The 23,560-nt window shown below is 40.0% G+C and overlaps 1 protein-coding gene across 5 annotated transcripts in view; it reads left to right on the top strand.

Annotated features, from left to right (window-relative positions):
- The window catches only part of ddr1 (discoidin domain receptor tyrosine kinase 1), a 91,343-nt gene that overhangs the window by 13,954 nt on the left and 53,829 nt on the right, over positions 1 to 23,560 (top strand). Inside the window, exon 1 of one of the 5 annotated variants that reach the window (XM_088326803.1) lies at positions 16,794 to 16,813. The exons of the other annotated variants lie outside the window; for them this stretch is intronic. The gene's annotated coding sequence lies outside the window, so the exon portion shown is untranslated. Of the gene's footprint in view, positions 1 to 16,793; positions 16,814 to 23,560 lie in introns of those variants that run through there. 5 annotated transcript variants of the gene reach the window in all.

The following is a 23,560-nucleotide window of genomic DNA, read 5'->3' as shown; positions in this document are numbered from 1 at the left end:
TCGGATGCCATCTAACATTTTGAGTGGTCGATAGTAAAAAAATATTCATAGATGAATGAGGTATCACACTTCAAAGTCTTGTTCAAATGTCATTGTGCAAGGTTTTTGGGTAAACTGCAAATCTATGATGCGAATCCCCCTTCCACCGCATCCCGAAGATGCTGTATTCAATTGAGATTTGGTGACTGGGGGTGCACTTCAGTACAGTAAACTCATTGTCGTGTTCAAGAAGCAAGTCTGATATGAATCAGGTTTTATGACATGCCGCATTTTCCTGCTGAAAATAGCCATCGGAAGTTGGGTACATTGTGGTCACGGAGGGATGGACATGGTCAGCAACAATACTCGGCAGGACAAGGAACGCAACCTCCACGTGGTGTCCTGTGGACAGCCTCATGGCCGACGAATGCGTCTCCCACCCGCTACACGAACGCTTCGGTACAAGTTACCCAAAGCTGACCTCATCCGCTTTCGGAGCGGCCAATTCGCGGAACTCGTAACACAACCGAAGCGTTCCATGTCGTTCCTAAAGATCATCTTTAGACGACTTGAAGCGATCTAACAACAACAGCAACAATACTCAGGTTGGCTGTGGCGTTGCAACAATGCTCAATTGGTACCAAGAGGCCCAAAATATTCCCACACCATTACACCATCACCAGCCTGAACCGTTGATAAAAGGCAGGATGGATCCATGCGTTCATGTTGTTGTCTCCAAATTCTGACCCTACCATCCGAAGGTTGCAGCAGAAATCGAGACTCATTAGACCAGGCAACGTTTTTCCAATCTTCTATTGTCCAATTTCGATGAGTTTGTGCAAATTGTAGGCTCAGTTTCCTGTTCTTAGCTGAAAGGATTGGTCTTCTGCTGCTGACGCCCATCTGCCTCAAAGTTCGACAAACTGTGCTTTCAAAAATGTTTTTCTGACTACCTGTTGTAACAGGTGGTTGCTTGAATCACTGATGCCTTTTTATCAGCTCGAACCAGTCTGGACATTCTCCTCAGATCTCTAGCATAGACAAGGCATTTCTGCCCACAGAACTGCCGCTCATTGGATATTTTTTCTTTTTCAGACCATACACAGACCAGCACTTTTGCCACCAAAAACCATGCCACTTTCAAAGTCACTCAAATCAACTTTCTTCCCCATAATGATGCTCGGTTTGAACTGCAGGAGATTGTCTTGACCATGTCTGCATGCCAAAATGCACAGAGGTGCCGCCATGTGATTGGCTGTTTATAAATTAATTGTTATCAAGTCTTTGGATAGGTGCACCTAATAAAGTGGCTGGTGAGTTGGTGTCCCTGTGACCCAAGTGGTTCAGCAATCCGTGAATGGTGAAACGTGATACATGTAAAGGAAAAAATGAAATTTTATTTAACTTTGTTGAGACGTGATGAACTGGTACGGTGGATTGGCAGGTGGATGCATGGCGATGAGGATGCCATTGGTGGATTAAAAATTTAACAAAAACTTCACATGGCGTAACATTTGCAACGATTGTGATGCTATTAGAAGACTTCCTGGCGTTAACCGTCTCATAATTCTTAATAATAATCCTGCTTGTTGATTGGTTACTGCCATGCAAAATAACGAGAGTAGCGATTTGGGCTCCCCCTTTGTATTATTTGAAAATTCCAAGCTTTTCTCCCATAGACATCATGATTTTGTTTCCCACTTTAGCATCTCAGCAAGTCTTGATACCCATAGCTATTATAGTACAGTAAAAAGAATACAGTATTGTATTGCCAGCTTGCAAATTCTTTGTGGGAGGTAGTTCAGCCAATAACATTGGTATTTTAATGATGCCATGATGCCATGGCACAACCCAATTGTAAACCAGCATTTTATTGTGTTAACCAATCGCATCTTAGAGAAATAACTTGACATATGGGTAAACGTTGGTTTCACGTGCAATTTTTTTGTCATTTATGTCGTAGAGAGTTGCCTGAAAAAACATTTTGTTCCACACTGTAAATTGAAAACTTGGTAAGAAGGGGGTGGTGTATCCTGGGGGTTTACTTGATAGCGCTAAAAGGCTCAAAGTTCTGCAGAGACCCCCAGGTATGGGAAATACAACTTTATCTCATCTCAAACGTACAGTTCATGAGGACAGGATTACCTGTCCCATAGTGTCCAAATCTTTGAGACTTGAGAGTTCCACAACGTTCAGTGCAAATCTCATCCTGGCCAAGTTAAATCTTTTTATTAAAAAGACTTAGCCAACTTTATTTAAAAGAAGCAACTATTTATAGTTGTGGCTAGTAGCCAGCCATAACCTGCACCCAAGTCGCTAACATGATTGTCTAAAGAAGGAAACAGTGGAAAATGTGTCTACATTTTTAGATCCATTTGTGGTATCCCGTTACAGCATGGGAGTTGCAACCGTATCAAATACATATTATTTTTATGAAGAGATATAACCATAGAAAAAAACATTGCTTAGGCAAAAGCAAGATGTAGCTACCTACCCAGTAACTTAAAATTAGTATAACTAATAACTTGTGACTTCAAATCTAGCCACTTGGACGAGCGCACTGATGCGTCACATGCTTGTGACCAGGTGCAAATTGAAGTTAGCGTCTTCCTAGCCAAACTCCAATGGAGGAATCCACAAACGTGACGCCGACGTGCTAACGCGAGCACATATTTGCTCGTGCCTCATTAAGAGTTTTAACACTGGCGGTTTTCTCATTATCGGGGAGAAGCAAAGGTCACTGCCACATCCCTGTCGAGTTTGTTTTTGGCGGTGGGAAATTGGAACGTAAAACGTTTAAATGAAGTGAAGCTTGGCTGAACACTGGTATTGTCTTCTCATGTCTATCTTTAAGGGGATTAGTGCAGGGGTGAGCAAACCACGGCACGCGGCCTTATAAGACCCATCAGGCTTTTTATCCGGTCGGTCAAACGAAAATGTTAAAGATATAATAAAAATATGTTTAAAGTAGCTGAAAAATATATATTACTTGCTTTTAAATGGAACATTCTAATCCTTTGCTATTACGCAGTTTACTTTTCACAGTTGTGCTTCTTTGCGGACTTGCTTTGTGCATTGTGTTCTCTATTTGGAATGGCTAAACACTCTCTACGGTAATTATTTTTTGACAGTACAATAGTTAATAGTAAAAATATAAGTAAAAAAAGGTTTATACTGTACTTTTATTTGTTAAAAAATTGCTTGAGCTTGTCAAAAAGGCGTGCTTATTGTTTTCAGTGTATAATACAGTATTTACTTGCATAATAATTGTGAAAAAAATAAGGTTTCTATTTGATCAATTTTGCTTATCAGGGGTTCTTTTTTAACCTAAACCCTCAAAAACAACAGATTACTGTAAAGGATAAAAGTCCCTTTATCTACATTTGGAAAACGAGGCTAGGATTGCTAACTCCTGATCAAAGATTCCTTTATGCTTACGTGCTTTGAGACGACGGCAAAAGTAATTTTTTTTCAGGGTGTGTGATTAAAATAAAAAAAAAAAAAAGTTGAGTATCTTAACAAAATCAAAGGACCGGTTCCCCCCAAATTGATAATTGTTATTGTTCATACCAGAATACCAATGTTAATAAACATAAATGTGAATAAATGCATATTTTACTCCAAAAACACAAAACAAAAAATGGGACTGACCTGATATCTAGGTCAATTTGTTTTATTTTCCCGGGTCGTTTTGTGCAAATTGTTTTGGTTTGTTGTAAATAAATTAACAGAGAATGCTTAAAATGGAATGAACCGTTTTTTTCCCAAACAAAATTACCGTATTTTCTAGACCAGTGATTTTCAACTACGGTGCCACAACACACTAGTGTGCCGTGAGAGATCGTCAGGTGTGCTGTGAAAAATTATCCAATGTCACTTTTAAAATTCAAAATTTTATAAAACATTTATGGATCATTTTCTGCAAGTATTATGTCATTGTCAAGTGTCTGTGCTGTAAAAACTGGTGGTGTTATGAATTATATTGTTATTAAACATACTGTTCAGTGTCATTTTATAACATTTTTGGTTAGTGGTGTGCTGCGAAATTTTTCCAATGTAAAAAATATGCCCTGGCTCAAAAAAAATTGAAATAAGGCGCACCTGAACATTTTTTTTCTAAATGTCACATCTCTGCGGGTGCACCTTAAAATCCATAATAAATGAAATTGGAAATGCATAATTAAAATGAAATGCTTCTTGATACAGTAACTTTTGATGAATGAATATGCTTTAGTTGTCTGTGGCACAGTTCCTGTGTGGAGTTTGCATGTTTTCCCAGTGCTTGCTTGAGTTTCCTCCGGTTACTCCGGTTTCTTCCCACATTCCAAAAACATGCATTACAGGTTAATTGGCCAATTCAAATTGTCCCTAGGTGTTGAATGAGTGAGTGAGTTGTCTGTCTCTGCAACTGGCTGGCAACCAGTTCAGGGTGTCCCCTGCCCACTGCCCAAAGATGGCTGGGTTGGGCTCCAGCACCTCCGCGACCCTACTGAGGATGAGCAGTGCAGATAATGGAGGGATGCATGGATGGATATTTTAGTTGTGAAACAATATTTCATCATGATAGATTTTGTTCCATAGAATTAGTTTCCACTATTTTCTGATGTTTTTTTTAAATGCAATCTTAACCATCCGAGAATTTTAATTGCGTGCGCGTCATAGACCAGCACATCATATAAAATTAAATAAAACACAAAATAGGCCTTATAGTCCAGAAAATACAATACTCATTTACTATTGTTTAAGGCAATATTTCACCCAAACTTGAATTATTTATAACCCAGCTGTTCTTAAAATCCATCCAAGTATTAAATGTAATGATAATTAAGTCTGACAAGATTGCTGCTTTATTCTATGGCATTATCCGATTAATACAGTACATGACATGTCTCCAAAGAACTGCGTAATTGTTAAATTTATTGTTAAAAATCCTCAGCACAAATATTCGAGTTCTTTCTCGGCCCTAGAACACCTTCCCTAACAAACAATCACTGTTAACAATGGAAGCCCTTTTGGCCCAGGTAGAACTGTTGTCATGGTAACTCATCAGGAAACGTCAACGGTGCTATATGAACGCCTGAAATCTTTTGAACATAGCGATTAAATTACTGCGAGGTGTGTTGGAAGCAAAGCGGTGCAGCGCCTTATCGAGCGTTTGCCTTTTATCGAGGGCCCGCACAAACTCTGGCGCCGCGCCACTCCTTTTTGCCTGCCTATACAAAATAAACAAGAGAGAAAGTCAAGCCGGTTGGCTATCAACTAGCATGTCTAGACTTGACCTGAGTGTGAGAGAACCAAAATATTTCCCAGCTTTGTTTTAGGTTACACTTGTCGTACTAAATCTTCGCTGTTTAAGTGGATTTTATTGAATTGTGAGTCTTTATCACCAGTTTAAAGTCTAATATCATAATTTGGCCTCTATTTCAGATAGCCTAATGCTAACACAAAAAATCAAGACGTCTAGCAGTCTATGGCAGCCTAGTTAGAATAGATCTTTGACACCCATAGCTGTTTATAGAAGCCTAGCTGGAATGGATTTTCGACTTCTAGAGCCATCTACTGTAGGCTACCTAGATGGATCTTTGATGTCTGTACTATAGCTCTTTATAGATAGATAGATAGATAGATAGATAGATAGATAGATACTTTATTCATCCCCGAAGGGAAATTCACATTTCCAGCAGCATCCCTGAGCTGAGAACAATACAATAATAAAGCAAAGAGAATACAATATACAAATACCCAGTTTATGGCAGCATAGCTAGAATGGATCTTAATGTGTATAACTGTTTGTAACAGCCTAGTGAAAATAGGTCTTTGACTTCTAGAACCGTCTCTGGCAGCCTAGTTGGAATCGAACTTTAAAGTCTAATCATCTATGGCAGCCTATTCCGAATGTATTTTTGATATCTAGAGACATAAATGTTATCCTAGCTAAAATGGATTTTTGAAGTCTATAGTTATTAATGGCAACCTAGCTAGAATGGATCTTTAACATCGAGAGCCGTGTACGGCAATCTAACTAGAATGGATCTTTGACATTTATAACAGTCAATGGCAGCCAAATCTACAGTGGATCTTCTGATGTCAATGTCCATCATAGGCAGCATACCCAGAATAAATCTCTGATGTTTAGAGCAGTCTATGGCAGCAAATGAGTTAATCAAAAATCCCCTTCTATGTTGTGAAACAAATCAAGATAAAGATCGACTGTCTGAATCTGTAGAAAAATGTAGCATCAGCTTGCGGTAGCTGTGCAATTCCAGGAGTAATGTCTCCACAAACAAAATCAAATAGGGTTTTTTTTAATCTCGCTTTGCTCTTTAACTGCTGAACAAGGAGGAAAATATACGCATCGCCTCAGTGTGTTATTGTTAACCTGGTTGTCATGGTAATGGAACCTGTGCTGCCGTTATATTTGAGATGTTTAAGCCAGGAACCTTTAGAAAGAAATGCAGAGAAATTGTATAAATTCTATAACACCACGTAATAAATCCCTTCCAGTGCCTGAGATTCAGCTAGCATACAAAAAGAGTTGAAATGAAATGTGAAATGAAATGATCTGCATTTATATAGCGCTTTTCAAGTCAATGACTTCCCAAAGCGCTTTACATTGTGCTTCACATTTCCCAATAGCGGCCGTGATCTGTGCAGCCATGTAAGGCGCTAACCTGCTTATTGGGGGTATTGGGGGTTCAGTGTCTTACCCAAGGACACTTTGGCATGTAACACGGACAAGCCGGGATTCGAACTGGGATCCCTTAATCCTAAAACGATCGCTCTACCTCCTGAGCTACTGCCGCCCCGAGTTCCTTTTTATGTTTTTGATATAGAATGGCAAATAGCATTAAGTTTCTTTATATTCTGTCACGATTCTTTTAAAATTATAGTGATACCGCAGTACTCAAACAACTGCGCTAAGTACTCTGCAAACTAAGTGCATCGTGGGTTGAAAAGTATTCTGTGATCTATTATCTCCGGTTGCATATTGCTGCCAGTGGGAGCCGGCAGAAAGCACTTTTGGTTTGACATTTGCCTTTCTCTTGCGCTTAAAATGTAATGCACGATTGTAGCCGCAGTTCATGATCCGCGGTTGACTATTGCTGAGAGCAGGGGATGGCAGAGCACTTTTTTTTTTCAGTTTGGGCCGCTGAAACAAGCCTAAAATGAACTGCACTTCTTGGACTTTGGCCGCACTTTTAATATTTTTAATGTTTAAATTGGGTTATTTGCGGGTTTAGGTTTTATGGATATTTATTCTGTGGATTTCGTATTTTCTTTTAAACTGGCACTCAAAACGAAGGTTAGTCATTTCTACAATGACAATAAATATTCTAATTCTGTCGTTGATCCATTATCCCTAGTCAACTATTTCTGAGAGCAAGGGCTAAGAGAGCAAATTTGTGCCTTGCGAGATGGCTTTTTTTCCGTCATTTCCGTCTGAAATCAACAGCACCCCTTTCGGCTGTTATCCACTATCGACTTCAAAGGTTTTTGTGTATCGCAGGAGGTTCTGGTCCCCATTAATTGCGCTAAACGAGGGATTACAGTATATTGGTATTTTGGAATGTGGACCAACATATCCAAATACCATCACTTGGTATAGGAAAAAATGTTTTGATTCTCAATTTTGTGCTCCAAGACCCATCTTGAAGGGATTACGGTCAAGTACCAATAACTATAATGCCAAAAACACTTCCATTTCACGATTCCATTTATAGAAATTTTATATAAAGTTTTTTTAAGCTGTTTGAAAAAACATTTCTTTATTTTTGCCGTTTTGTCATTTCCAGATTGAAATCAAGACAGAGACTTGACATTTTTACGCCTTGTTTGTATGACAGCAACGTCTTCCAACGTTGTCATTTTGACGAGAGACTCTTATTTTTCTTGTCAATCCCGCATAAACACGAAAAACACTCGTTCCTTTTCCGATTTCTTTCTCTGTCCTATTTCGCAGCTTTCTGCGCGATGATTGACAGACCGTGATAAATAGTCCTTGACTCGTTCCTCCCCCTGCAAAGTAATTAGCGGTTCGTTCCAGTCGTCTTCCATCACTGACCTGTTGGCATTCAGACAGACAAACAAACAACTCCCTTGTTTGACCTTGGCAGCAATTGCTGTTTTTAACTTGTGAGTTATAGATTGTCGTCAACACGTACTCATATGAATTTATGAGATTTTATTTATTTTTATGAAGGCGAGTCATGAAGAAAAATGTGCTTTGGGCCTCCATCTGGTCCGGTTGCTTTCGTTCACCTTGCAGCGATTTTGATGAAGTCGGTTCGGGTTTGGCAGGCCATGCTGTGGTCATCAGTCAACATTTGCCCGCTTCCCGTCGACATTCGAAGAACAGCCAGTTCTTATTGATTGCAATTGTGTCATTTTACACTGGGCAACTCCCACTGATTGCCTTCATTTTTTTCCTTCTTCAGGGACTCGTAGCTCCCCGCCACTAAGAACTGGTAAATTTGTGCAATTATTAGGTGGGGTTTTTTTTTTGTGCGTAGTGGGTGGCTTTTCTTTGTCATGCATTATTCCATTAAATGTTCCCAATAGCATGCTTTCTTATGTCTTGCATCACTCGTTTAATGTGTTTTCTGCTTCAAGGTGAAGCCTTTTCTTTGGCTTCAGTGACTACATGCAGGCAATTATCGGATTGGAAACAAGACTATTTCCAGTACAGTGATCCGAGTACGTACGAGTGCTTCTAAATCCTTGAAAATGCTTTAACATTGTGTATTCAAGGATTGAAAAGTGCTTGAATTTTGGGTGAAGTACTTGTAAATGCCTAAAATTGTTGCCATGTTTCACAACTAGTCTCCCAAAAAATGATACTGACACTGCTCTCTGGTGGCTTCGCTTAGCCATTGCAAAGGGATTAATAGCAATTAACATTGGCTTGTATTCTATTTTCCTATAAAGCGTCATCGCCTCCTACGGGTGCGCCCAAGAGGAATAACGATGTACGGTGGAACCTCGGTTCTCGACCATAATCCGTTCCAGAACCCTATTCGAAAACCGATTCGTTCAATCACCGAAATCATTTTTTCCATTAAAAATAATGTACCGTATTTTCCGCACTATAAGGCGCACGGGGTTATAGGGCGCACCCCGAAAAAAATCGGTTTTGGTCCTATTTTTGACATACATAAGACGCACCGGATTATAAGGCGCTACAATGGGAACGTCGACAAAACAGTCAGATAGTTCAGTCAAACTTATTACCCCCTTAACATTCCCAAAGCTTGCAAAGACGCAAATGTGTTTCGAGAACACGTGCGGATGCGGTGTCCGTACGATGTCACTCAAATGCATCCTTCCATCATTCGGAAGGTTAAAGTCTTGGGATTCAAGAAATGCCACACATTCCTTAGTTTCTATTTTCTTTTTCGCTCGCAACTTTACTGTGCATATAACAATAAACACTTGGAATTGAGTTGAATTTAAAAATAGACACTCCACTCCATTCCATCCATTATCTGCACCGCTTATCACAGAAACATCGAGTTCAGTCTGAAACAGGATACAGGGACAATATAAAACCCGGAGTAGCTCACCGAAGTCGTTGTGTTCATAATAATGTGCAGCCAATGTCCTCTTATATCCGTGAGTGCAGTAAATCCAGGAGAATAAAATAATTACAAATACAGAATAGAAAAAAATGCTTTCTGTGTGCCGTCAGCCACGTGCTATACGCATTCATCTTTTTCGGCCAATTGCAGGCTTTGTTTTGGCGTTTAAGCCAATGCCAGCCTGTAAATGATAAAAAGGATCCGCCTCTTGAACTCCGAATAACTTTAGCCAATAGTGATCGATTCAACTGATGATTGACACATCTTTTTCGGCCAATTGCAGCCTTTGTTTCGCTGTTTAAACCAATGCCAGCCTGTAAATGATAAAAAGGATCCACCCCTTGACCTCCGAATAACTTTAGCCAATAGTGATCGATTCAAATGATGATTGACACATTGGTTAGCCAATGAAACGCCCGTAAATAAATCCCAGCATACACCGCGTACTACTTGGCGTTCGGGGGAAAATCTAGTCGGCGGCTGGAAGTTAGTTGGAAAACTTAATGTTGATCCATAAATAAGGCGCACTGTATTATAAGGCGCATGGTCAGCTTTTGAAAAAAATAAAGGCTTTTAGGTGCGCCTTATAGTGCGGAAAATACGGTAAATCGTTTTAATCCGTTGATGTTTACCATGAATGTTTAACGTAAACATGAAGCTAACCCAGGCTAGTCGGACGTTCGCGTTATCATAATCTTCCGTACGAAAGATTACGCTAACATGAACGTGTAAAAATAAAAAAAAGGATAAAGAAAATAATTATGAATAGGATTTCTTACCTTTGTGGTGGTCAGCAGAAGCCATGCTGTATTCCCTAGCAAGATCAGAAACTCGCACACCTCTTTCATATTTAGCTATTATGTCTTTCTTAAAGGCAATAGTTGTACGAACAACTTTTCTTTTTTCACCTGTCCTGCTAGCACCGACCTTCCTCGGAGGCATAATTAGGGGCTAAAACACTCCGTTCACCAATATTAAAAGCGAAAGCAAAAAGAAGCAAGTGCCCACGTGATAACAGTTGGTCACGAGGGGTGGGGGCGATCTACACGATCTACACCCGTGCGCCGCTCACATCGCACCGTAGCGTACGCAGTCACGCATTACCGGCGTTCGAACTCCGATTTTTTGACCGAACAGCGAAGCAAGAATTTCTAGAAATTTTTGGTCGGACTCCGATTTGTTCAAACTGAGAGGCGTTCGAAAACCGAGGTTCCACTGTATATGAATGTGTGTTAGTCTAAGGAGTACGTATCAATTTTGGACATTTAATGTGAGCCATGCATAATGTTCAGGTAGCATTTACCAGTGGTAAACTGTAATGGGAAGAACTGTAAGCTACATATTAACATCATTTTATGGGGATAAATGTAAATGTAAATGGTCTGCATTTATATAGCGCTTTTCAAGTCACTGAAGACCTCCAAAAGTGCTTTACAAAGTGCTTCACACTTACCCGTTCACACTCACACCCAGATAGCGGCGTACCGGGGGCATTAGGGATTCAGTGTACAGTGGGACCTCGCTACTTCGCGGTTCGACGTTCGCGGATTCAGAGCTTCGCGGTCTGTAATGTTTTTTTTTTTTTGAAGGGGCGTCGCTACTTTGCAGATTTTCACTTATTGCGGGAATCCCCCTCGGCCGACGACCCTAGTCTTTAAAATGGAGGCACTTCACACACTGGTCCGGACCCGTTCTCGTTTCCCGGTGTTGTGCCCTCGCGCGAACGCGCATTTTGCTGCGCTTCCGACAAAAGCGATCGTATTCTAAATAATACGCTTATTGAAACCATAAAGCGAGCTAATTAAAATAATTGGGCGATCGTAGTCTATATAACGCGTTTATTTAAACAATAAAGCGCGATCGTATTCTACAAAATGCGTTTGTTAACGCGGATGAAAAAGTCACCAACGTCACGTCTCCTGCTCGGGCTGCGATGGCTCTACATGGCGCTGCACGGCCCTCGATGGTATGGCCGACGGCGGGGGAAAGGGGTAGGGGGGACCTGTGGGGTTAGGGGGCGGTGAAGCGGAAGCCCCATCAAAACCCCGCGCCGGTGTTGTGCCCAAATCCGACTCCCGTACAAAATCCTCCCCCCCTCGCGTGAACGCGCATTTTGCTGCGCTTCCAACAGGCCGGCCCGCTCGGCTTGTCGCGGTGTCGTGCGTATCGCGCCCAAAAGTACCCGCACCGCGGCATAGGGGCTCGCTCGCGAATAATAAGGATAAGCGGTTTAGATAATGAGATGAGATGAGATTTTTTTTTTTTTTTTTTGAAAGGGCGTCGCTACTTTGCAGATTTTCACTTTTTGCGGGTGGTTTAGCTCCCCATTAAACGGGTCTAAAAAATAATAATTAAAAAAAAAATGAATGTGAAATGAAAATAATATATATATTTTTTTCTTTCTTTTTGAAGTGGCGTTGCTACTTCGCGTATTTTCAGTTTTTGCGGGTGGTTTTGGTCCCCATTAACCGGGTCTAAAAAATAAATATATAAAAACAATTTTTTTTTTGGGAAGGTGCGCCGCTACTTCGTAGATTTTCACTTATCCCGGGTGGTTTTGGTCCCCATTAACCGCGATAACCGAGGTCTTACTGTATTGCTCAAAGACACTTCAACAATAAACACAAAAGAGTCGGGAATCAAACCTCTTGATCCCAAGACAAGCGCTTTACTTTCTGAGCTACTGCCACCCTAATTTGTCTCAAAAATATTTACACACGTAATGTTCAGACTTACAAATATATTCGTGATTTACTCAAGATCTTAAACTCCTATGTCTTGATAAATGCACACGCTGTCAAAACCAGAACAGATACAAGACCCAATCGTGTGACGTTCTCACACAAGCTTTTTATTTTATGGGAAATGGGGAGTCATACACGTTAGGAAGCTGGTCTGGTGTGGAAGGACAGGACGCCAGACACCGACGAGATCGATAACGAATCAGGGTAACGAAAATAAACCGGAGGAACTAGACCGAAACCAAAACAGGAGAAACTAACCAACAGGACAAGAATAGACGAAAAACAAAACTGGAACCCAAAATTAAACAGTACAAAAATAAACGGGAACAATACCGGACTGCAGATATCACAGGAAAACAGGACAGAACCCACGTCTTGTGGGGCAGAAGTTCGTTGACGGGCTCACACTGAAGCAATCTCTAAAAGAGCCGCAGCTGGCACAACACGGGCGGGGCCAATTGGTCACCATGGCAACTGTGACACACACGGGCGCGGCCAAGTGGGCGCCATGGCAACCATGACACACACGGGCGCGACCAAGTGGGCGCCATGGCAACCATGACAGACGGCTCCAGAAGTCCCAAAAACAAAATACAGTGCTCGGCAGGCCGACGGGCGTCGGGTCAGGTGGGTCGACCGGCGAGCAGACTGACGAGTCAGGCAGGCAGACTGAAGACATGCAGGCAGACTGACAAGTCAGGCAGGCAGACACGGGTGCGACCAAGTGGGCACCATGGCAACCATGACACACGCAAGATTAAATGTTGCAAATCTAAATAACAGATATATTTGTGGATCTGCAAAATACATAATTCACACTGGATTTATTTTTTTAATGGTACAGTGGAACCTCGGTTTTCGAACGCCTCTCAGTTCGCACAAATCGGTGCTCGACCAAGAATTTCAAGAAATTCTTGCTTCGCTGTTCGGTCAAAAAATCTAAGTTCGAACGCCGGTAATGCGTGACTGCGTATGCTACGGTGCGATGTGAGCGGCGCACCGGTGTAGATGGCCCCCACCCCTCGTGACCAACTTTTATCACGTGCACACGTGCCTCTTTTTTGCCTTTGCTTTTGATATCAAGGAACGGCGTGTTTTAGCCCCTAACTATGCCTCCGAAGAAGCTCGGTGCAAGCAGGACAGGTGAAAAAACAAGTCGTTCATACAACTATTGTCTTTAAGAAAGACATAATAGCTAAATATGAAAGGTGTGCGAGTTTCCGATCTTGCTATACATACAGCATGGCTTCTGCTGAGCACCACAAAGGTAAGAAATCCTATTCATAATTCTTTTCTTTATCCATTTTTTTTACACGTTCATGTTAGCGTAATCTTTCGTATAGAAGATTACGATAACGCGAACATATGATTAGCCTGGGTTAGCTCTATTATTCGAGGTAAACATTCAGGGTGTTGGGACTGAGCCCAAAATTCAGGGTGTTGGAACGGAGCCCCCTTTCCAATGAAGCGCTAGCCACTTGTGGTGCTAAATGACTTGGAACTGACTTTATTTTTTTATTATTACACTTTCATGTTAGCGTAATCTTTCGTACGGAAGATTACGATAATGCGAACGTACGATTAGCATGTGTTAGCTTTATGATTACATTTATCATTCATGTTAAACATTCAGGGTGTTGGAACGGATTAAAACGATTTTACATTATTTTTAATGGGAAAATTGATTTTCGGTGATTGAACAAATCGGTTTTCGAACAGGGTTCTGGAATGGATTATGGTCGAGAACCGAGGTTCCACTGTACTGGGAAATTAAAAAATATGCCTTCAAAGTTCTTAAATAGCGCTTGAATTCGGCCATGAAAAAGGTGTATGAACCCTGAGTGATATTTAGGTACTCCAATTCGTTTGGGAAAGGTGTTCGAACACAAAATTGTTCGAGGACCAAAACATTTTTTCCTTTGATACAAACAGGGTATCTATTGTTATTACATCCCTGCGCATTCCAAAAGACCCCAAATCTTAACTCACTCAGTGCCATATATGTATTTTCGCGTCATTTGTTTTTTTTCTGCCAACACTCGCACTATTTTATTTAACACTAGAATTGACAAATTAAAAAAATATATTTTAAAGTACAATTTAGTTAAAAATAGAAGTAGAAATATGTGAAATGAGGAAAAAAAACATTTTCAATAAGAACATATCACTTTGCTCATCTTATATTTTTTTTACCAAATTAAATATCAAAACATTAGATGAGCAAAAGATTCAAATGTGTTTTTAAAAAAGTAAACATTTCATAAAATAATATGCTCTATAAAGAGAAATAAAGTGAGGTTTGACTTACTTTTTTACCTGCGCTTCAAGAGACCCTCCATGGTAAAAAGTCGCTGACAAAAAGCGGTCCGACCATTTTCTCAAACGCATCAAGCTTTCTTATTCCACTTTCGTTTCAGAAGAAACTGCTTGCCTCTTCCTCACACTTTACCATATTGACTGGATGCACGAGATATTAAACCGTTACAATGTCAAAGTTCCTAGCGCGTTAGCGATACGTACATGTTGTTATGATTACACACAAACCAGGAAATATTTCTTCTTCGGTGTGGATGCTCTGTGACCTCTCACAGTGCCACGCGGCGGCAAGAAGCACTACAGTACTGTCCTCTACTCTGAAAAATGTGCATGCAATACAAAATCTAACTTGCAGCAATGTCTGGATATTTTTCTACATCCTGAAAAAAATTATCATATCTGCCGGAAACTGTAAGTCGAAAGTACGTAAGTCGGGAGGCGTCTGTATTGTACAATTGGAAAAAAATAAATGCAATGACATTTTGTGATAATGGGTTAGTTTATTATTATTTTTTTTGTATAATTTGTGTGTATTAAAGTTATAAATTGAAGTGAATATTCTATATCTACAAATGAAAGCAACATTTTCTGACAAAGGGGTAAGATTATTTTATTGGAATGCAAAAAAACTTGGAAGAACGTGTAAATATGTCTATGGTGTTCAATGGCGGACACTCACACACACCTTTCTATCATTTCTTAATAAATCTTCAACATAAAATACAGACCGGGCAATAATTGCCAAGATGGGTCTCATGATCGTAGCAAAAAAGAAATTCCGATCCCAGTCAAACTATTCCCTGCATGTAAATGCACCCGTTATCAAATATAGTACTAAGGATGACCTGTAAAAGGCAACATGGTGCTATGATGACTTCAGGCTTCTGAAAAAAAAACACAAAGAAGACATTACAAGCGTAGGAGAAATTGAAGAAATGGTGTCTAACATGAGCCAGTTTGGTTAATAAAGTGCAGACAAGTCATCTTCTTGTCGTTTTTATCTCAGTGAATAGCTTCGAAATGTTCAGAAAAAGAGCAATTTTCTATTGTTTTACTGAAAGTCAACAGTCAAAGCTAGTTAAAGATAGGTATCTATAGCTTGTAACCAACTTGCTTAAATGCCACAACTAGGTAGTTACTAATTATTGCATACCTGTTACTCTCAGCCAATCGCTCCCCTTATTAATGATTGCAATCCCCCTTATTAAATTATAATAAACCTTACAAACTCAACACAGCACATATTTACTCACAGCTACACAGACTATGTAAAATACCAAATACAATATTAACACAATTTTAGCAATCTACCATGACTTTGTCATTTGCTACAAGTGACCTAGACGATCTGGAATTGAGTCGAAATGCGCAAGACAACATTGGTTTAACAAAAAAAAATCCCATAGAAAAATAGGTTTACAATTTACACAGTTGTAAATGAAATATGGGGAATTTTGGGGGAAAATGTATAAGTTGACAGTATGTTATAGATTTCCTTGATTGTCCAATTTAGCAAATTTAAAATTTTTAAAATGCTGTATTAATTAAATCAATTCAATGTATTGCCTAGCCCTAATTCTGAATCCTGTTTTCAAAAAGTAACATCAAAATCCTTGTCAGAACACCTACGACGATTGCTTGGCTTTTAGACCTTTGCAAAGATAGGGGAACGCTTAACGTACAACCAATTATTAGGGCTTGTGTTCCTTACAAACTCATACTATCGGGTCCTTGATGAGGGGCCAGCTCCAGCCGATTGTCATGTCCTCTGTTGGAGGTGACTAATATCCATGGGGACATTAGGAGTGTGAAGCTCTTTGTTTTGGACTTCCTTTCGGGACGCTCAAACGTGTTGCTGTGTGCCCAAAGAATGCAGGAGGGAAGGAAGTATGAATTACAAATCCATTCCTGCACTAGAGGTCATTTTGTATATTTTCTTAAAAACGTTTTTTTTTTTGCTGAATGACTCAGCAGGTCTATCAGCAAGGACGTTTTGAATAGGCCACTATTGTTTGCCTCATGTTTGTCAAATGATTAATCGATATTGTGCCTTAAATCGGGAGTCTGGAACACTCCAGTTTATAACCTTTTATTTCGCTCACACTAGCCAACGTCTGCCTAGCCCTGGAATACATTTTGTATGGAGGACTGCCATTGTGTTTAGCAACAACCCTATACCATTATAAGCAACATCAAAAGGTATGAATTAATCTTATTTCTACAACTAAACATTTTCTGAGTATATTAGATACATTGGCAGTCACGGATACTAACAACTGCGAACTGTTAAGCATCTAAAACATCTGGCTTGACCTGAAATAACAAAACTTGGATGTCAAACTAGGACTCAGTCTTAAAAGAAGTCAGACTCGCAAGCGTTATGTCTTGGTAAAAGAATGTTAGCACATATACTAGTGCTAATAGCTTTAGAATTGTGGAATCTAGAACCTTTGAACATGAAGTAGTGTAACCTGGAAGACGAACAAGGACTTATTTTCCAAAGAATTATGAGTAGAAGTTGTTACATGGCTTGAAAAATAATGTTAGTGCTAAAAGCTTTAGGATTGTGAAATCTAGAATTTTTGAATTACCAAAAATAAAAGAATCAAGGACTTAGTCTTAAAAGACATCAGAATAGAAGTAGTTACATGGCTTGTAACAGAATGTTAGCACATACACTAGTGCTAAAACATCCGGCGTGATTTCATTCATCCATCCATCCCTTGTCTGCACCGCTTATCCTCAGTAGGGTCGCGGGGGTGCTGGAGCCCATCCCAGCCATCTTCGGGCAGTGGGCAGGGGACACCCTGAACTAGTTACCAGCCAGTCGCAGGGCACACAGAGACTGACAACTCGCTCGCTCATTCACACCTAGGGACAATTTGAGTGACTGTCCAGTGACTGTCAACAGTGAGAAAGCTGTTCAGAGTTGCGTCCTCATTGGGGCCCCGGTGACCCATGCGGTTATGGGATCCATCAACCGTGATTTCAACCCAAAATAGCAAAACTTGGAAGACAAACAAGGACTCACCCTACAAAGAAGAGTAGAAAGCGTTACATGTCTTGGAAAAAGAATGTTTGCACATAGGCTAGTGCTAAATGCTTTAGAATTTTGGAATCTAAAACCTTTCAACGCAAAGTAGAAAAAACTTAGAAGACAATCAAGGACTCAGGTCTTACAAGAATTCAGAAGTAGTGACATCTGACACGGCTTGAAAAGAAATGTAAGCACATACTTGGTTGCTAATAGTTTTCAAACTGTGAAAGCTATAACCATTGAAAAGGGATAATACTTTTCACAGGCAAACATTAAAAGAGTTAAACTGTGGGTAAACTTTTGAATAATACTGAAAATATCATTGACGTACCGTATTTGCTAATGCTATGAAGAATGCTATTGACAGTTTAACCCTTGCTTTGAATTTATTTAACACTTGATCATTGCACCTCTTTAAACAGTTTTCTCTAAGAAAAAATCCTTTACACAAAAATTAAAAACCACTATTGGATGCAGATATACAACGCATCTGAAATAGTCAAAACATTTTCAAGGACTTGTATCTCAAAAGAATGATAATTATGAAAATAAACTGAGCTTCACATCGAGATACTCTTCTCATTTGTACTCCAGGAACTAAATCAAAGCAGAGTGAGTCAACTCGGTGTGAGTGGTCCGCATTGGTCATCAAATTCCACACTTACGTGTCGCACTCGACCTCCAAGCTTAGAAGTTTGAGTCAGGGTGTTGGTATGTGCTGCTACTGTGAGTTGTGAGGCCAGTGTTTTGGACGGATTAAAGGCAAGGAAGAAGGACAATGCGTATGTTTAAATGCAGGGAAAAGTCACATTGAACTCAGATTTTTAGAGCAATCCAGATAAACTGTTTACGTTCCTAAAGAAAAACTAATTACCCTGTTTGCATGGCGTTCGTGAGAATTCTAATTACAAGGCTTGCCAAAAGCAAAGACACTATATATGTATGGATACAACTGTGGCATCGAGTATATATGGACTGTAGAATTTAATTACAAGGAATTATATTTCTTCCTCAGCGTTTTCATTTAACGCAAAACAAACGTTGAAGTTGAGCAGTTCCGCTGAGGTTTTTATTGAACTATTAAAACAGAATATTCCGGTGGATGTGAGTACAGAACAAGGCTATTTAGTTTCACAAAATGGCTAATACTCTTTTTATACCAGGAGTGCGGGCTATGACAAAAAACGAAATTAAAGGTGTAGTGGAAAAATCCCTCCTTCACATTAGCTATTTGTTTAGAACAAGTCTGACAAGTACTGATAAAATTTTCACCTAACTGCACTGAATGGATATAAAAAAAATATTACACTCAAATACATAATCAATCATGAAGTGCATTAATTACAACAAAATAGGGAGTCAGAAATGATGAACATGTTATGAATAAAAAACTCATACAATCATATACTGCACCTGTGTCAAACTCCCGGCCCGCGGGCCACATCCGGCCCGCCGTGAAATCATATCCGGCCCGCAAGACCATTTTACATTATTGTTATTAATGGCCCGTCAATATGAACAATGCCGTCTCATCCCAGGACATCATTTTCTGAAGTTTTTGTCACTGTACCAATTCTTTCATATATGACTTATACTATACTATATACCAGTGGTCGGGAACCTATGGCTCGCAAGCCAGATATGGCTCTTTCTATGAGTACCTATGGCACAGACAAATTTAAATGCATGCAAATTTTCTCCATTTCGTTGAAAACTTGAGCCATTGATCCTGTTCAGATACATTACGTTCATGGGTGGTCATACTGCTCTTTGGCACTCCCTAGTGGCTCCCTGGGGCTTTTTCAACAAACCACGGCTCCAACAACCTCGTCCTAGGTGAATGCCCGGCAACACCAAGCCCGGCACCGCTTGTGACTATATAAATGCAGTGACATATTTCAATAATCTAACTGGGCAGAAAATACAAATCAACCAGTACACGTGAGCCTTCTTATTTATTGATTAAACCGGAGTTTTCATGTATCATTTGCTCTGCGCTTCAAGTCGCACAGTGGAAGAGCATTCCACAACACCGGTGCCCGGATGGAGAACCCTCTCGAACCTGCAGATCTCTTCTTGGCTCTTGGGATTACTAGTAGATCAGCATTTTCAGAGTGAAGGCTCCGAACCGGAACATAGGGGAAAATTAAATCTGAAAGATATGAGGGAGCAAGTCCATGCATGATTTTGTGTACTACCAACAGAACCTTCAAATCGCATCTTGAGCCAACAGGGAGCCAATGCAGGTTAGCTAAAATCGGGGTAATGTGATCAAACTTTCTTGTCTTGGTTAAAAGCCTCGATGCAGGATTTTGTACCAGCTGAAGGCTCTTGACTTTGTACTACGGGAGACCGGAGGGTAGTGCGTTACAGTAATCTAGACGGGAGGTAACATACGTATGAATTACGACTGAGACAGCATAGGGGGAATTTTAGCAATGTTGCGAAGATGGAAAAAAGCTGTTCTAGACATAAGTTGGTTACCGAAGCAGCATCATTTGCCTTTTCTTTCGGCAAATTAGTAAATCCTATATTTGTAACCACTATCTTATCATATGGTAGTCACTCTTTTAAATAATGACAGGCTCCCAAAATAAGTGATGCAATGAACTCGGAAGAAAAAACGCTTTATTCAGAGTAACAAACTGCTTCTTACCGTCAGTAACGATGACGGCGTTGTACCGGCGGAAGAAGTAGTGAGTTAGATTACCCTAAAAAAAATAAGGGCGTCATTTATAACAGTGTTATTCCCAACACTGGTTGTTCATTGTTTTGACTATTACATAATTTTCGCTATAGACCAGCGGTGTCAAACTCATTTTAGCTGGGGGCCACATGCTAGGAGAAAAAAAATCTCACAGGGGCCAAACTAGTAGGTTTAAGAGAGAGAAAAAAAGAAAGAAAGAAAGAATGAGAGTGGGAGAAAAAGAAACAAAAGAAGAGTGAGAGAGATAAATGAGAGAGAGAACGTGTGTGTGTGTGTGTGTGTGTGTGTGTGTGTGTGTGTGTGTGTGTGTGTGTGTGTGTGTGTGTGTGTGTGTGTGTGTGTGTGTGTGTGTGTGTGTGTGTGTGTGTGTGTGTGTGTGTGTGTGTGTGTGTGTGTGTGTGTGTGTGTGTGTGTGTGTGTGTGTGTGTGTGTGTGTGTGTGTGACAGAACCTGAGAAAAAAGGAAAACAAGTGAAAAATATATAGGGAAAAAGAAGTGAAGAGAGAAAGGAAGTAAAATAGGGGGATAGATTAAACAAATGAAAAAACAGACAAAGACAGAGAACAAAAGAGAGAGAAGAAGTAAGCATGATAAAGAAAATGAGTGAGGAAAAGAGAGAAAGAAATGATAAAGAGAGAAAGACAAACTAAGAGTGAGAAATAGAAAAAAGGGACGGAAAGAGAATGGGTGAGAAAGAAGCAAAAAAAGAGAGAGAATAGAATATACCTTTATTGTCATTGTTACAAGATGGGTCAACATATTGTGACAACGAAAGAATGAAAGAGAGTAGGGAGTTAAAGAGTGAGAATAAGAGAAAAAAGAAAGAGATCGAGAAGAAACAGAGGGTGAGTGGGAAAAAGAAAGAAAAAGAAGAGTTAGAGAGAAATACTGCTACAAATGCTTTGCGAGTGGTGCCTGGTTTGGATGGCATCAGGTGGACATGTGTGAAAACGGTAACTTTTCTTCCGCTTCTCTCAGTGTTGTCTCACGGGCCGGATCAAAACCCTTGGCGAGCCTGATTTGGCCCACGGGCCGCCTGTTTGACACCTGTGCTATAGACCAATCATGTTGCCTTTTTGGGTGGATTTGCTTGTGTAATCTAGAATACATAATATGAAGAAAGGGCTCAGGGGAGGGCCTTAGAATGGGTTGGAATTCCTTATCTGTAAGCTTCTCTTCATGTCCTCCTTGCAAGTTCAAACTCCATTGATGTCTTTGCACCTTATTTTGAGTGTCTGGTAGAGTTTAAAGTAATCAACAAGTAGCCAGAATATGAAAGTACTAATCCAACCAGTGGAATTGGAATAATTTATCAGATTATTTGTGCATGTTCACATGGCTTTACATAATCAGAATACTTACAAAAGTCCGTTTCCAATCGGATTTTTTCCGGCATGTAAACGTGCACAATGTATCAGTGCTACCTCTCACATGTTCTTTTTGGTACTACAACAGACATTATTTGCTAGCTTACAGTTAAACATTCAAAGGACTGCTTGCACTGCATTTCAGTGGCACGAAACATGCAAAATCTTGTTCATGTCCACATCAATTTCCAGTAACCCGAAACCGGACGGAAAAAGACAATTTCCCGTTTGATTTACATCCATGTTGTTGGTTTTGATAAATAAAATGGAAAGCCCAGGATGTTTTTTGGAAGGAGTCCAGTTTATACCCAAAGCTCTGCCAAGGTGCCCTTAGCAAAGCTCTCCATTTCCAAGTTGATATTGGGCGCTCCACATTGAGCTCCAATTCACATTAAGAGCAGATGATGCTGAATTTTACTCTCCTCTTGGAATGGCAGATGTGAAATTTCTGTTATTATAGAGATTACTAGTGCAAATGCTGTACAGATGTGTCTCGATCAAATGTGATTTTTTTCGATAGTGTACCCTCATCCCGCTCGTTTTACCTGTCATAAAATGCTAAACGAAGATTGCCGACTAGGCAAAAGCAATTTTGTGTTAAATACGCTTTCCAGCTTTTTTTGTGTTTGTTTAAAAACTTTCCTCCCACCTCCATTGAAGTTTTGACAGCTCGGTGTTGGGGAAACGTCTTTCAAAGCAGTTGTGGTCGAAAACCAGCACAGGACTCCTAGAGTTGAGCATGCGCTAACTGTCAGCATAACCTTCAAATCTTTCTACTTAATAGTGCTGTAGAAAAAAACAGTCGAGTACTTGAAAGGCAGCTTTAGTAATAAAAAAGAAAATAAGGATGTAATATGAGAGTTCTGTAGAGTGTAGACAGATTTTTTTTTTTAATTCTAGGTGTACCTGGTAAGCTAACGTTGCCAAAAAAATTTGGTTGAGTGGAAAACTTTCTAATCAACAAAAGCTGTGGCGGTGAGCCTTATATTGATTAAATAGTTGAAGGACTTAAACAAGATCCTGATCTCCAAAGTTTTAGAGTTAGATCGTCTCAGGAGCTTGGATTCTGCTTATATTTTTGCTTATCCAGGCGTTAGACACATTAGCAAATAGCATCAATTTAGTGGCTATCTTTGCTTTAGCTGCTAGCAACACCCAGGTTGGTACAAATAGACAGAGGTACACAGCGACCCCACCTTATGATGTTTTCACTATGCATTCTGGAATAAGATAATTTTTGGCCCCTCTTTACGTCATTAGATATACATCTCTGAGATGTCTGTCTTCACTTGGCCGACGTCTTATAAAAGGCTAGTCTGCTATTGGTTTTTGTCATGGAATCATGAAAATGCAGATATGCTATTGACCTAACTACCATTGTCAGAATTGTTGATAGCTGCTTTTCCCATGATCGGTTCACACTACAAAGGGTAATGCTCAATTAAGATTTTCTGGCGTGAAATCCGATGTTTTTGTGAGATCATTTACATTTCCAACTAAATGCGACTTTTATGCGTCTCCTGAGTAAACGCGACAAGTGTCAGGCATGCACTGAAGATTTCAGATATGTGTCGGCAAAGATGATCTTCAGGCAATGGTTGTAGGAATTCACAAATGCGAAGACGACTGAGGTGTTTTACGGTTCTTATGCAAAAAGAAACTTTATAAGTTTATTGGTAATATGTTATAAAGTTTATCATTGACAAAAGTTGAATACATCACTGTTCTACTGACGATAGCATTGTCATCCTTGGGGAAATCTTGCTCAAGCCATTCTACCTTTGCCCGAGGAAACCAGTTCCATTTTGTTAAACAGGCTGAGTTTTATTCTATTG

Source organism: Urocampus carinirostris, chromosome 2 (genome assembly GCF_059441175.1).
Source record: "Urocampus carinirostris isolate Australia breed hairy pipefish chromosome 2, RoL_Ucar_1.0, whole genome shotgun sequence".
In the NCBI taxonomy this organism is placed as follows: Eukaryota; Metazoa; Chordata; class Actinopteri; order Syngnathiformes; family Syngnathidae; genus Urocampus; species Urocampus carinirostris.
Note: the sequence above shows the minus strand (reverse complement) of the source record. Positions and strands in the feature narration are given on the sequence as shown.